Source organism: Canis aureus, chromosome 5, assembly GCF_053574225.1.
Source record: "Canis aureus isolate CA01 chromosome 5, VMU_Caureus_v.1.0, whole genome shotgun sequence".
NCBI lineage: Eukaryota > Metazoa > Chordata > Mammalia > Carnivora > Canidae > Canis > Canis aureus.
In genome coordinates, this window is record NC_135615.1 from 75,031,258 (window position 1) to 75,044,207 (window position 12,950).

General features: G+C 44.0%; 1 protein-coding gene across 4 annotated transcripts in view; it reads right to left on the reverse strand.

Moving 5' to 3' along the window:
* The window catches only part of MAN1C1 (mannosidase alpha class 1C member 1), a 149,220-nt gene that overhangs the window by 67,811 nt on the left and 68,459 nt on the right, over positions 1-12,950 (reverse strand). The window lies entirely within an intron of this gene.

Genomic DNA, 12,950 nt, shown 5'->3' on the forward strand with positions numbered 1-12,950 from the left:
TCGTCGGGCTCCCTGCTGAGCCTGGTTCTTCCGCTCTTCCTCAGTCATGCTGTCTCTCTCTCTTGCTATCTCAGACTGTCTCTCTCTCTCAAATAAATAAATAAAATCTTAAAAAGAAAAGAAAAATATACCACCAAGAAAGTGAAAGACAACCTAAAAAATGGAAGGAAATATTTGCAAACTATATCCAAAAAGGACTGGTATCTGGAATATAGAAAGAACTCTTACAACTCAACAATAAAAAGATAAATTACTCAGTTAAAATATGGGCAAAGGATTTGAATATGTATCTCTCCAAAGAAGATATACAAATGATCAATAAGCACACAAAAGGATGCCCAACAATATTAGGTGTTAAGGGAATGCAAATCCAAACCACTATGAGATCACTTCATACCTACTAGGATCGCTATTATAAAAAGGATGACAGACCATAACAGGTGTTGGTCAGGGAGTGGAGAAATCAGAACCCTCATACACTGCTGGTGGCAACGTAAAATAGAGCAGGTTCCTTAGAAAACAATTTGGCAGTTTCTCAAAAAGTTCAACAAAGAGGCCTCAAATGACCCAGCAATTCCACTCTGAGGCACACACATTCAAATAAATAAAAACATTCATTGACACAAAAATTTGTACATGAAGGTTCACAGCAGCATTATTCATAGCAGCCAAAAGATGGAAACAACCCAAATGTCCATCAGCTGATTAATGCATATTTAAAATGCACTATATCCTTCATGAAATATTATTCAGCAATAAATAGAAAGTGATGCATGGTCCAACACAGATGAACCTTGAAAACATTATGCTCAGTGAAAGAAGATGCAAAAGACCAAAGATTGTATGGTTCCATTTTTATGAAATGTCCAAAAAAGGCCACTGTACAGAGACAGGGACTGTGGCTGAGGGTGGGAATAGGCACAAGGTTTCTTTTTCGGTGTTGAAAATGTAAAATTAGATTGTGGTACTGTTTATACAGCTCTGTAAATATAATGAAATTCACTGAATGTCACCTAAAAAATGGGTGACTTTTATGGCATGTGACTATATGTCAACATTAACTATTAAAAAATAAGAACAGGAGAGGCCAAAAGATCCCCAGAGAGAGAGAGAAAGAGAGAGAGACAGAAAGCAGGAGATAGAGCCGCTGTACAGCAGGACTGAGAGTCAAGTCTCCAGAATGGAGCAGGTTGGAGGCTCGGGGGGGGACTTCTTCAAGAGGAAGAAATCAGTGCCATACCTAATGCACTTGAACATGCTGAGAGGAATCCACATAGTAGGGAGAAGGTGGACATGGGGTGATAACTGTGACAAACTAAGCAGCAAACAGGTGGGACAATTACAAACTGCAGAGAAAACAGTTACGTAGGAAAGAGAAAGAACCCACACTGTATCAGGATCAGCTATGACAATGTTAAACACTGAACAATCAATGTTTTGTTAATATTCTGTAATAAAAGAAATAGATAATGGAGAGAGAGAGAGAGAGAGAGAGAGAGAGAGAGAGAGAGAGAGATGTGTATGTGTAAATAAAGCAACAATAAGGGCAGCCCTGGTGGTGCAGCAGTTTAGTGCCCAGGGCCTGATCCCTGCATGGAGCCTGCTTCTCCCTCTGCCTGTGTCTCTGCCTCTCTCTCTCTGCATCCCTATGAATAAGTAAATAAAGTCTTTTTAAAAAAAAAAAAAAAAAGCAACAATGAGATATCAATACATCTCCACCAGAATAGCTAACATTTTTTTTAAAAGGCTGACAATACCAAGTGTTGACAAGGATGTGGAACGACTAGAACTGGTGGGATGGAAAATAGTACAGCTACTTTGAGAAAGAGTCTGGCAGTTCCTTACAAAGTTGAACATGTACTTCATCGAATGCCCAGCAGTTCTTTTCCTGAGTATATTATACACAAGAGAAATGAAAATATACATCTGCACAACCACCAGTACACGAAGCTACAAAGCAGTATTTGTAATAGCTCCAAACTGGAAACAATCCAAATGTCCACCAGCTGGTGACTGGATAAACCAACTGTGGGACACCTACACAGTGGAACATGATTGAACAATAAAAAGGAGCAAACTACTGACAGATACAACAATGTGGATGAACCTCAAAAACATCATGTTAAGTGAAAAAGCAAGACACAAGAGTTTATGTTCATTTTATATTTAATATTATATTATGGTTTTACTTGTAAGAAACTCCAGAAGGTTCAAACTAATCTATATTGACAGCAAGCAGATCAGTGATTGCCTGAGCCAGAAGTTAAGGAAATAAGAACTGCGATGGGGCATGAGGGAACTTTAAGAGGTAAAAAATGTTCTGTATCTTGATGTTGGCGGTGATTAAAAGCATCTGTAAATGCACTCAACTGTATGCTTACAATGGGTACATTTTATTGTGTGAAATTATCCCTCATTATAATTAGTAAGTGGGGGGGGGAATAAAAGGATAGAACTATTTAATTGGGGTTAAAACCAAGGAGACCTCCTAGAGGAGGTGGTATGTAAGCTTGGTTTTTTAAAAATACATTTGAGAGACATCCAGAAGAAAGAGCAGGGACCCCTGTGCAGAAGGAAGCGTGGCTGAGTCTGTTAGCTGCTCCCTAATGTCCATTGTTCCTTGATTTCCAGAGAAACAGAAGCCACAGCTTTGGCTGAGCACGGGGCTGTGAGAATAAACACTTGGTCTTCAACCTCCCTGGCTGCTTGCGACATGCAGGCATGCGTGCACAAAGGGATATAAGTGGGAATGGTGGGTGCAACTCCTGGAGAATATGTATGAAGGGTGGCAACATTCCTTCTCTTCCTTGTTTTTCCTTCCTGCTTACTGGGATGTGGACATGATGACTAGAGTCCAAGCAGCTACCCTGGATCACAAGGAAGAGGCACCAGTGGGGAGGAAGGGATGAACTGGAGTTCCTGTGAGAGAGTGGAGCTACTATACCAGTCCTAGACGACTATCCAGACTTGTAGGAGAGAAGTAATTCAATTCTGTTTAAGTCACTGCTATTTTAGGTTTTCTTTTAGCTCCAATAGAATCCCATTCTAAGTAATAAAATGAGCAAAGGCATAACAGCGAAGTGCTCTTCTTCTGGTGCTATAGACTCCCCCAGACACCATGAGTAGACCAATCCTACACTGCTTGGGGGGCAGGGCCCTGGTGCTCCTCATCTTTCTGTTTCCAGGGCTGGCACACAGCAGGTGCTCGGGAAAACATCAAGTTGGCTAGAAGACCATGATTCAAGTTCCAGGATGATGTTATAGACTGAACGTCTGTGTCTCCCCAAAATTCATATGTTGAAACCCTAACCCCTAAATGATGGCATTTGGAGATGAGGCCTTTGGGAGATAGAGTTACAAGGTCATGAAGGTGGGACCCTCTAATGTGATTAGCGTCCTGATAACAAGAGATGCCAGAGAGCACGCTGTCCTTCTGCCTCTCTCCCCTGACATATACACAAAGAAATCATGTGAGATGTCAGCACACAGCGTGACGGCAGCAGCCTACAAGCCAAGAGAAGAGGTGTCAGAGTGAAGCTCATGTTGCTGGCATCTTGATCTAGGACTTCTAGACTCCAGAACTGCAAGAAATAAATTTCTGTTGTTGAAGCCACCAGTCTATGGTATGTTTTGACAGCAGCCTAAGTTAACTAACATACATCAGACAGATTGAGCTTGTTTTCCGCGGGCAGGGCGTGGGCCCTCCTGTTCACCATGGAACCCTTGTACCTATCTCCAGAAGATGTGCTGTGGGATCTCAGGTATTTGTGGACGGAAAGAATCAAAAGCTGATGTAGCAGAAGCCTGAGGTTTCAAAGGTCAGTATCCACGCATTCTTTCTTTTATCTCCTTCTGGGGGCAGCCCAGGTCACTCAACAGTCTAGCGCTGCCTTCAGCCCAGGGCCTGATACTGGAGACCCAGGATCGAGTCCCACGTCAGGCTCCCTGCATGGAGCCTGCTTCTCCCTCTGCCTGTGTCTCTGCCTCTCTCTCTCTCTCTCTCTCTCTCTCTCTCATATGAATAAATAAATAAATAATCTTAAAAAAAAATCTCCTTCTGGCTACTTCCTCTCTTCCCTCACTCCTAGTCCAGGTCCTTCTTGGGGTGGGACTGTCCAGACCCTGAGCAATGGGGATGAGCATATGATCCAGACCTCAGCCAATCCACACCTTTCACTTCTCTGGAAATAAGCATAAGGTAGGGACAGACAGAGCCCTGGGCCCAACTAGAGCTTATCAGAGCTAATCTTGGGATTTTGACTGAAACAATTAAGAAAATGACACTTTTATGCTGTGCACAAATTGGGTGGATGGAAGCTAAAGTAGCTGTAGCCAAATTGGTATCATCAAGGAAGAGCCAAGTTGAGCCAACTGAGAGAAAGTAGATCACACGACAGAGAAAGAGAAACCAAGTCTTATTGACCTCATCTGATGCCTGGATCAAGCTCTGCCTGAAGCCCAATCTTAGTGATTTCAATAAAGTGATCTAGTAAATTCCTTTAGGCTTAAACCAAATGGGCTTGAGTCTTTGTTTTTTGCAACTCAGAGAGTCCAAACTAACACAGTTGACTCTGAGGGTCAATGTCACCCTTAAAATACATCATCTTGGGAATAGTGTTGTGTTCTAATATGGGTACCAGGGCACCACCAGGTTGTGGAACTAACTCTATTTCCTTTTGAGTGTAGCTGACTCTCAGAACTCAAACAAGGCCTTGTTGATTCTACCTGGTATGTGACACTGTAAACCAACCTCACGTTATCAGCATTGTAAAAATTCCCCTATAAAAACACAGGAGTCTAAAATGTTAATCTGGGAATTAGTGGACATTTATCTTCTTTTGGATCAGTATAATTTCCTTCCATTTTTTTTATCTGCTTTCTGAGCCACCTCATTTATCTAAGCTTTCAAAAGCTCATGCAAAACACATAATGCACTTCAGCTACAAAAAATCAATGCTTGAGGACGTGTTTTAACCAGGATTGCTACAGAAATTCTTATACTGCTTTTCTTAGGCCTTACTATCAAAATTTTTACTCATGAGTAGAGCCAGAACAGTTCTACTTATCAACAAAACTTTTCCCTAATTATCAAATCGGAGGGGGGGGGGGAAGTAATTTTAAAAATATATTCTTTTTTATTTTTAAGGGGAAGGAGATTTATATTGGTTTGGGTTTCAAACAACCCTCTTTCCCCCCCCAACCACCCGAGACGACTGACTGACTTTAATTAAAGACCATTTACCCTGGGAATGGATTGCTTGCTGCAATTTGTACTGAAGAGACACATTTGCAGACAAATGGATTGCAGTCCTTAGATTTTGCTCCAACGACAAAAGAAGTGATTATGTTCCCCCATCACTTCCTCTCTCTGAAGAATTCTATTAAGAGAATAATTTGAATGGACTCTCTGCTACTCTGCATTTTTAAGTGTGATCTATTTCAGGACCACCAACATTACCCGCCCTGCCCCCCTTTTAAAAATGAGTGATATTTAAGGAAAAATGCCAACTGGGTGTATATTTGAGGAGGGGTTCTGGGAAACACAAAGGTTTATAGAACTCCCTCTGAAGTCCCAATTGCTTGCAAGTGCTGAGTAACCTGTAGCCTTGGTTTGAGGCTGCAAATAGCAGACAGAGACAGTCCTCGAGCACAGGAGGAGACTAATCAAATTCACATGCAGGCTCTGGACACCTTGTTCTATTTTTCCATCTCCTGGCTGCCCGGTGCTGGAGCGGTTTGGTTAGTGCTAACTCCAGAGTCATGGAGTTTAAATGGAACTGTTGGGCCCTAAGGGCTCCTGCTCTGGATATAGTCTAAAAAGAGACCCAGGGATCTGCCTCAGAATTAGGCTGAAGGAAGTCCAAACTGTAGGGAGCTCTCTGGTTCTATGTTAAAAACAAGTCCAGGGGTGCCTTCTCTGCGACTCCATAAACACTTATGTCTGCTGCATCATAATGCTTTATGTGTCTGTTATGCTAAAGGCCTGAGGGTGTCTTGAAAGCAGGAGCTAGTCTACATCCTCAGGGCTTAGCTCAGCAGCTGGCACATAGGTCATGCTCAAGAAATGCAGAAAGAGTAGCTGAGTAAAAACATGTCTCTAATTCTGTCCATTTAGATCTGAGCTCTGTACCAACAATGACTGGGTGCCTGGTCAATTTATCCCAAATCCAGGAAAGGTGCATCTAGCCTGGGCCTGAGATGATGGGAATCCTACCTTTTTTCCCCTCACAGTGACCCAGGAGTGTTGTGCAGGAAGGGATCTGAGTATGGTGCATTTCAAAAGCACTCCTGATTCTCCACCCTTCCCTGGACCTATACCTTTAGCATCGTGACTTAGCAGCTGCTCCCATCAACAGATGGAGTCTATTTCCTCAGCCCTTGTATCTAGGCTGGGCTTTTAACTTGGTTGACCAACAGAATGTGAAGAAAATACGAGTGTGTCAGTTCTGAGCCAGGGTCTTAAGAGGATATACATGCTTCCACCTGTTCTTTCAGACCCTTGTCTGTACCATGAGAAGTCTGGGTCCACATGCAACAAAGCTAGGTCTTCCAATCAAGGCCATCCAACTGGCCCCCAGGTGACCTACCAGATGACTACAGACACATGAGAAATAATAAATGGTTTTTGTTTTAAATCACTCAGTTGTGGGATCGCTCATTAAACAGCAGTAGAAAGGAGGCCCAGAGAAAGGAGAGATCTTCCCTAAAACCCCATCTCTCAGGGACAAGAATCCAAGTATGGGAACCACTCACCCAGGGTCTTGCAACTCTACTGAACACTGATCTTTCTTCAAGAAGCCATATCTTTCTAAGTCATTAACCTTCAGGATCTGAACAAAGGGTAGGAGCAGGTACATGAAAGTCATCAGCACCCATGTAGAGGCAAAGCAGCTATTAGATCCTGGCTTGCTACCTTTGAGGTTCTAGCATCATGCTCCTAGAAACCCACTGGGTTCCTGTGCATGCATTGTAACCACATGCTCTCCCATGAAAACCAAACTACAAGGGCCTTTTCTCAATTTGCAAAAAATTACAGGAATCAATAAGATTTTAAATATTAAAAGTAATCTCTGAAAGGCACTTAGAACCGCATTTGACACACGGTAAATGTTCAATAAATGTTAGCTATTATTATTAAGTTCTCGTCTCACAAATTGTTCTTAAACCTTTGGTGCCTGCTAGCATTTGTCAGCCAGCAGGCAGAAGGAATGAAAAATAACAGGCAGTGTTAACATCTGTTGAGTACCTGTGTAGACCAGGCCTATGACATTCCTCATTGCAAGTGCCAACCCCATCTTATAGTTGAGGAAACCAAGACTTAGTGGGACAGATTTGCCCTAGGTTAATAAAGCTGGGGAATGGTGGGGGGGAAGGAGTCACCCCAGCTGTCTGATGCAAGCCTGTGGGAACATAGACCATGATCACTCATCTCTGTTCTCTCTAGTGCTTACCCTAGAGTGGAGATTGAACAAAAGTGCAGAATTAATAAATACATAAATTTCAAGAGGTCCAAAGAGGACAGTGTCCCCGTCCCTCTTCTAGAGGGGCTAAAATGTAAAAGACTGATAATATTAAGCATTGGTAAAAATGTGGAGCAACTAGAACTCTCATGCACCATCTCCTCCACCCTCTACCCCCTCACCAGATCTCAGGCTCTTACACTTGAAAGGACATTTGTTGTAACCAAGAGGGCAGGGAAAGCAACTGTGTCTGACTGATGAACACAACTGAAGAGGCCTTATAGAGCTGTGGTTTATACCCATGGATTTTAGAGATGGAGTGGACAAGAAATATCTGTGAGCCTTTAGAGCAGTAGTGTGATCCTGCAGTGTTACTTTCTCTAGGACTCATTCACTGCTTCTATAGACTTTACTGAGGACTTGCTATATGCTGGCATTGAGACCCTGGCACAGCTGCTAAAATGACTGCAATGTAAGTAGATGGTCCTACTGGACTTTTCTAAACTCAACCAGCTTGTCTGGTCTCTGGTCACAGCCTCTAAAGGCTTCATCAGGTCCCTAGGTGTTCCTGCTCTTCAAGAGCAGGAAGTGTCACTTACCATCCAAGCCTCACCAGCTTAGAATAACCAAAGCTATAGGGACTTTTGTTTCTCAAGTGGGAAAGCCTGTTCCCACCCTGGCACATGGAAGCCTAGAGTACTTTCCCTATTAAAGGGTATATCAATGGACTGAGTATTTGTGTTCTCCCAAATTTCTTATGTTGAAATCTTAACTCCCAATGTGACGTTATTTGGAGGTGAGGCCTTTGGAAAGTGATTAGGTCATGAGGGTGGACCCCTCATGAATGGGATTAGTGCCCTTAGAAAGGGGCCCCTAGAGCTCTCGCCCCTTCTACCGTGTGAGGACCCAGAGAGCAGACAGCTCTTTATGAACCAGGACGCCAATCATTAAGTAGACAATGAATCTGCTGGTACTTTAATCTTGGACTTCCCAGCCTCCAGAACTGTGAGAAATAAATGGTTTGCTCTTTAAGCTATCCGGTCTGTGGTATTTTTGTTACAGCAGCCCCAACCGACGAAGGCAGGTGCCATTTGGTGAAGACAAGATGATCATCTGTCCAGGCCAGTCCTCCCTTGCTTCGTGCCCTGGGGTCACTCAGTCCAGTGGTCACTGGCTGTTTCAGCTGTGCAGATCGATAGATGCCCACTCTACCAGGCCGAGGAAAAGGCAAATACTTTAGCCCCATCTGGAGCTGAATATGAAATTCACCGGGGACTTACTCAGATACTTTCCAAGATAGTGGCCCGTTGGTACTACTGACTTGAGATGGAACTCCCACGGCCTCAGGTTCTAAGATCACATATGCAGTTGTCCCATATTTTGTATTTAAAAAATACTGTCATATGATTCCTCTTATTTAATCCTTCTAACCCTAATCCTTTGAGGCTGGCCAGACTTAGGAAATAGTCCACTGAGGTTTGAGAGGTGAATTCCTTGCGTAGGTTCACACAGGCTTCTGGCCTGACTTATCCAGTGCTCTTTCCACACTGTATCTCGTATCATCTCATAAACAAGGTGTGGTGCGAGCTTTTGTGTGTCCTCTCCCCACAACGAGGTGAAATGGTACGATGGCCATTTTACAGGTGAGGAAACAAATCCAAGGAAGCTGAGTGGCTTGCCCAATGTGATGATAATAACAAATGGCAAAGCAAAATTCAAACCCATGTTTTGGATTTCCCACAATAGCCGGTAGAGACCTAGAAAGAGTTTATTGGGGTCTCAGTCTGGTGAGTGACAACAAAGCAGTAGGATATAATACTGCATGATTTAGGCACTGGCTCCTGAAAGCAGCTCTCAGATGGGGGGCTAGTGCTATCTGAGGCTGGGCAGCACCAGGGACTTTGCACTAGCTTGTCAAAAGGGCCACCATGAGTCACTTGTGTCATTCCAGTGCTTTGTGTAGTTGTTGTTGTTGTTGTTTTTTTAATAAACCATGTAAGTTTTGAGGTCAAATAAGATGAGATTGTCATTCTAGAAAGACGCAAGGCTGCCCTGGAATCATGACTGTAGTATGTCTTATTATCCTAGGCCACACTCTTGGATTCTGTCCCCAAATACTTATTTTGGCTGGAGAACTTTCACCCCTCTGTGCTTTGGGGTGCAAGTTAGTGTTACCAGCCCCAGGGCAACAGGAAGAACCCAACTGAGGTGCACAGTGTACCTGTCACCACTTCCGGGGACTCCTGTTCCATCAACTGAGCTCTGGCCCATGACAGTTTGCAGCTTCTGGGTGGTTCACAGAGAAAGGAACAAGAATGGCCTCTCCTCCAAGCCACTTCAAGAGTTCTGACCGGTCTGTCCAGTCATTTGTGGATGGGGAACGGGGGCCAGAGCCCACACTGGGGGCACTAGGGCAGGGCCTGGAGGCACCTCCTTTCTCCTCCCCGCCCCCCCTTGGTTTCCCCACACCTGCATTTTAACTGTTTGCACCTGTCTTCCCCATGAGATTATAAGCAGGGCCCAGGTCTGCCTTCTCTCTGAAATCTCCGTGTCTAATCCAGTATTTGGAACTCTGCAGGAGTTCAACAATGGCTTGTTGAATAAACAAGTGAAAGAACGAATGAATGGTAAGTCCTGTTCAGTGACTGTTTCCATGTTCCAGGGGCTCTGAGGGGGACGGCTGTGCTGATGAGGAGGAGGAGGAGGAAGAGGTGAACCTGTTAAAGGTTATATAGCAGAGCCTGGGCAGCCAGAGCATACACTGACCTTTGCAACTTCAAAAGCCTGCGGTGGCTTTTCCCAGTTGACCTATACCCTTTTGAAGACCTCAAACGCATTTTCTCCTCTAGATAATGTTACTTCAGAGGCAAACCAATTCTCTGGTTAAGTAAAAAGAATGTGAGCAGATTATCCATTGATTGTCATCCCCCCAGGGGTTTTACAGATAAAGCCCCCCAATTTGAGCTCTGCAAGAACACTGATGGGCCCAGTGGCAGCGGGATGGGAGATTCAGGGGCCAGAGCTTTGAGCAGCCTGATTTTCGTGCTTTGGAAATCTCTGCCGTTGTATGATAGCTTTTCTATATTGGCATTTCCGCTCCTTGGGTTTTAAAGAATGAGAAATCTGTGGCTGATCACATATTCAGCAACCAAGTACACTTATTCGAAGACCTAAATTGCAGAAATAACTCATGTGATTATTTGAATGAATATGAGTCTAGATCATCAAGCTCAATCTATGGATAAATCAAGAAGAGCTAGCTGGGCTGCAGGGGGTGGAGGGCAAGCCTTCCCTGTCAGGCTCTTCTGCCAGGCCAAGACACACTTGCCTTGCAAGACAGCCAAGGTGGGAATCCTTCAACCTCTGCTGCTTGGAGATGCTGTGCCTTGATTTGCCCATTTGCCAGGACCAGCTACACCCCATGCCCCAGCTCCAGGGCAAGCCTCAGGGTCTGAGGCAGCTAGAATTTGGTTATCCTCAAAGGGATGGGTCAGGCAAAGTGAAGGTCATGAGAAGAGTACCCTGGTCTCACCTCAGGGCCATAAGGCTGTCCTAGTGCTCACTGGTGAGTTCTCCAAAACTGGTTTCATCTTCTGGGCTCTGGCCTTGGACTTGTTCAGTCTAGCAGCAAACCTCCAAGGCCCCCAGCCTGGAATCTGCCTCTTACTCACACCCTTCTTTTCCTAGTATACTTCCTGCCGAGGGCTTAGACTTCCTTTCATGTGCCTAACTGTCCCAGAGTGGTCTGTGAGGACTCCCCTCAGCCAGAGCCCAGCTCCTGTGAGGAACCTGCTCTAGGAAGAGCCGAGGCCCTCCCAGGACAGCTGGCTCAGCAGAGCCAAGTCCCCAGGCTGGCCATGCTTGCAGAGTTGTGCAGAGATACTCCCTTCTTCCCTAACATGGGCCTCTAAGTTCCTTCAACTGGCCCTGGATGGTTCTCTACAAGGCATTTCCCAGGGACTGAGAACCACATCTAGGTCACAGTGGCACCACCAATCCTTCTTTTCCTGTTCCTATCATGTGACTGTGGGTGTGAGGAAACTCCGAGAGGCCAGGCCTCAGGCAAGGTGGTCACAGAGCTTGGGGGAAAGAAATAGGGGACAGGCAGTTTTACATCACAGAGTGGTAGGCTGAACAGATCTAATATTTTGTATCAGAAACTTCTGGAGTCAGAGAGCTTGGCTTCTAATCTTGGCTCTGTGATTTGCCTGCTGCGTGATCCTGACCAAGGGATATAACCTCTCTTGGCCTCAGTGTCCTCATCTGTAAAATGAGAATGTTTCTGTACAGAATAATTTCTAGATTTCAATAAATAATACATGTAGGGGGCTCCCTGGGTGGCGCAGCGGTTTGGCGCCTGCCTTTGGCCCAGGGCGTGATCCTGGAGACCCGGGATCGAATCCCACGTCGGGCTCCCGGTGCATGGAGCCTGCTTCTGCCTCTGCCTGTGTCTCTGCCTCTCTCTCTCTCTCTCTCTATGTGACTATCATAAATAAATAAAAAAATTAAAAAAAACATTAAAAAAAATAATAATACATGTAAAGTGCTCAGCAGAGTGGCATGTGGTAAATGGTTGAACATATTAGCTAGTCCTGTTCTAAAATCTCACCCTAACATTAGGACATGTATGTAAAGATTAGCAAGCTGAATCAGGAAACTCATTTTACCAGTGCTTAGAATGGCAAAAACTCAGAAATAACCTAAATGTCTGGTAAGAGGAATAAGAAAAAAAAAAATGTATATGTGTGTGTATGTATGCATTTACATATATAAATGCATATGTGTGTGAATACACACATATATAGTCCATCCATACAACAGAATAGCACGTAGCTAGCCATTAAATATGGCAATATAGATGTCTGTTTAGTGTTTAACAGCCTGAAAATGTGATCACAAAATACTAAGTGAAAAAACATCACAAGCCAGTGTTTATCATATGATACTATTTATGTAAAAATACATATTTATATATATTCCTTTTCACAGGAACGTATCTGAAGAGACCCATGAAACTAGAATGTCTGGGTGGCAGGACTTCAGGAACTTTACTTTCGGGTTCTTAACTTGTAATTCTTCATTTCTCTATAATGGGCATGTATTACATTTATCGTTTTTCAAAAAAAAAAAAAAGGAAAAAGGAAAAAATAGATGAGTAACCGTAAGGGTAGAAAAGGATTTTTCACACTCAGATAATTGGATAAAGAGAACATGGATAAAGAGATTTGTTCCAACTTCGTCACTTTCTAGCTAAGAAGAGACACCTAGAACGGCAGCCTTAAGAAAAGGGAAAATTCCATGTTTCAAGGTTTAGTGTCTGAGAACAGTAGCTTAAAAATGAAAGTATCTCCGGACGTCTGGGTGGCTCAGTGGTTGAGCCTCTGACTTAGGCTCAGGTCATGATTCTGAGGTCCTGGGATCAAGTCCCACATCGGGCTTCTTGTAGGGAGCCTGCTTCTCCCTCTGCCTGTGTCTCTGCCTCTGTGTCTC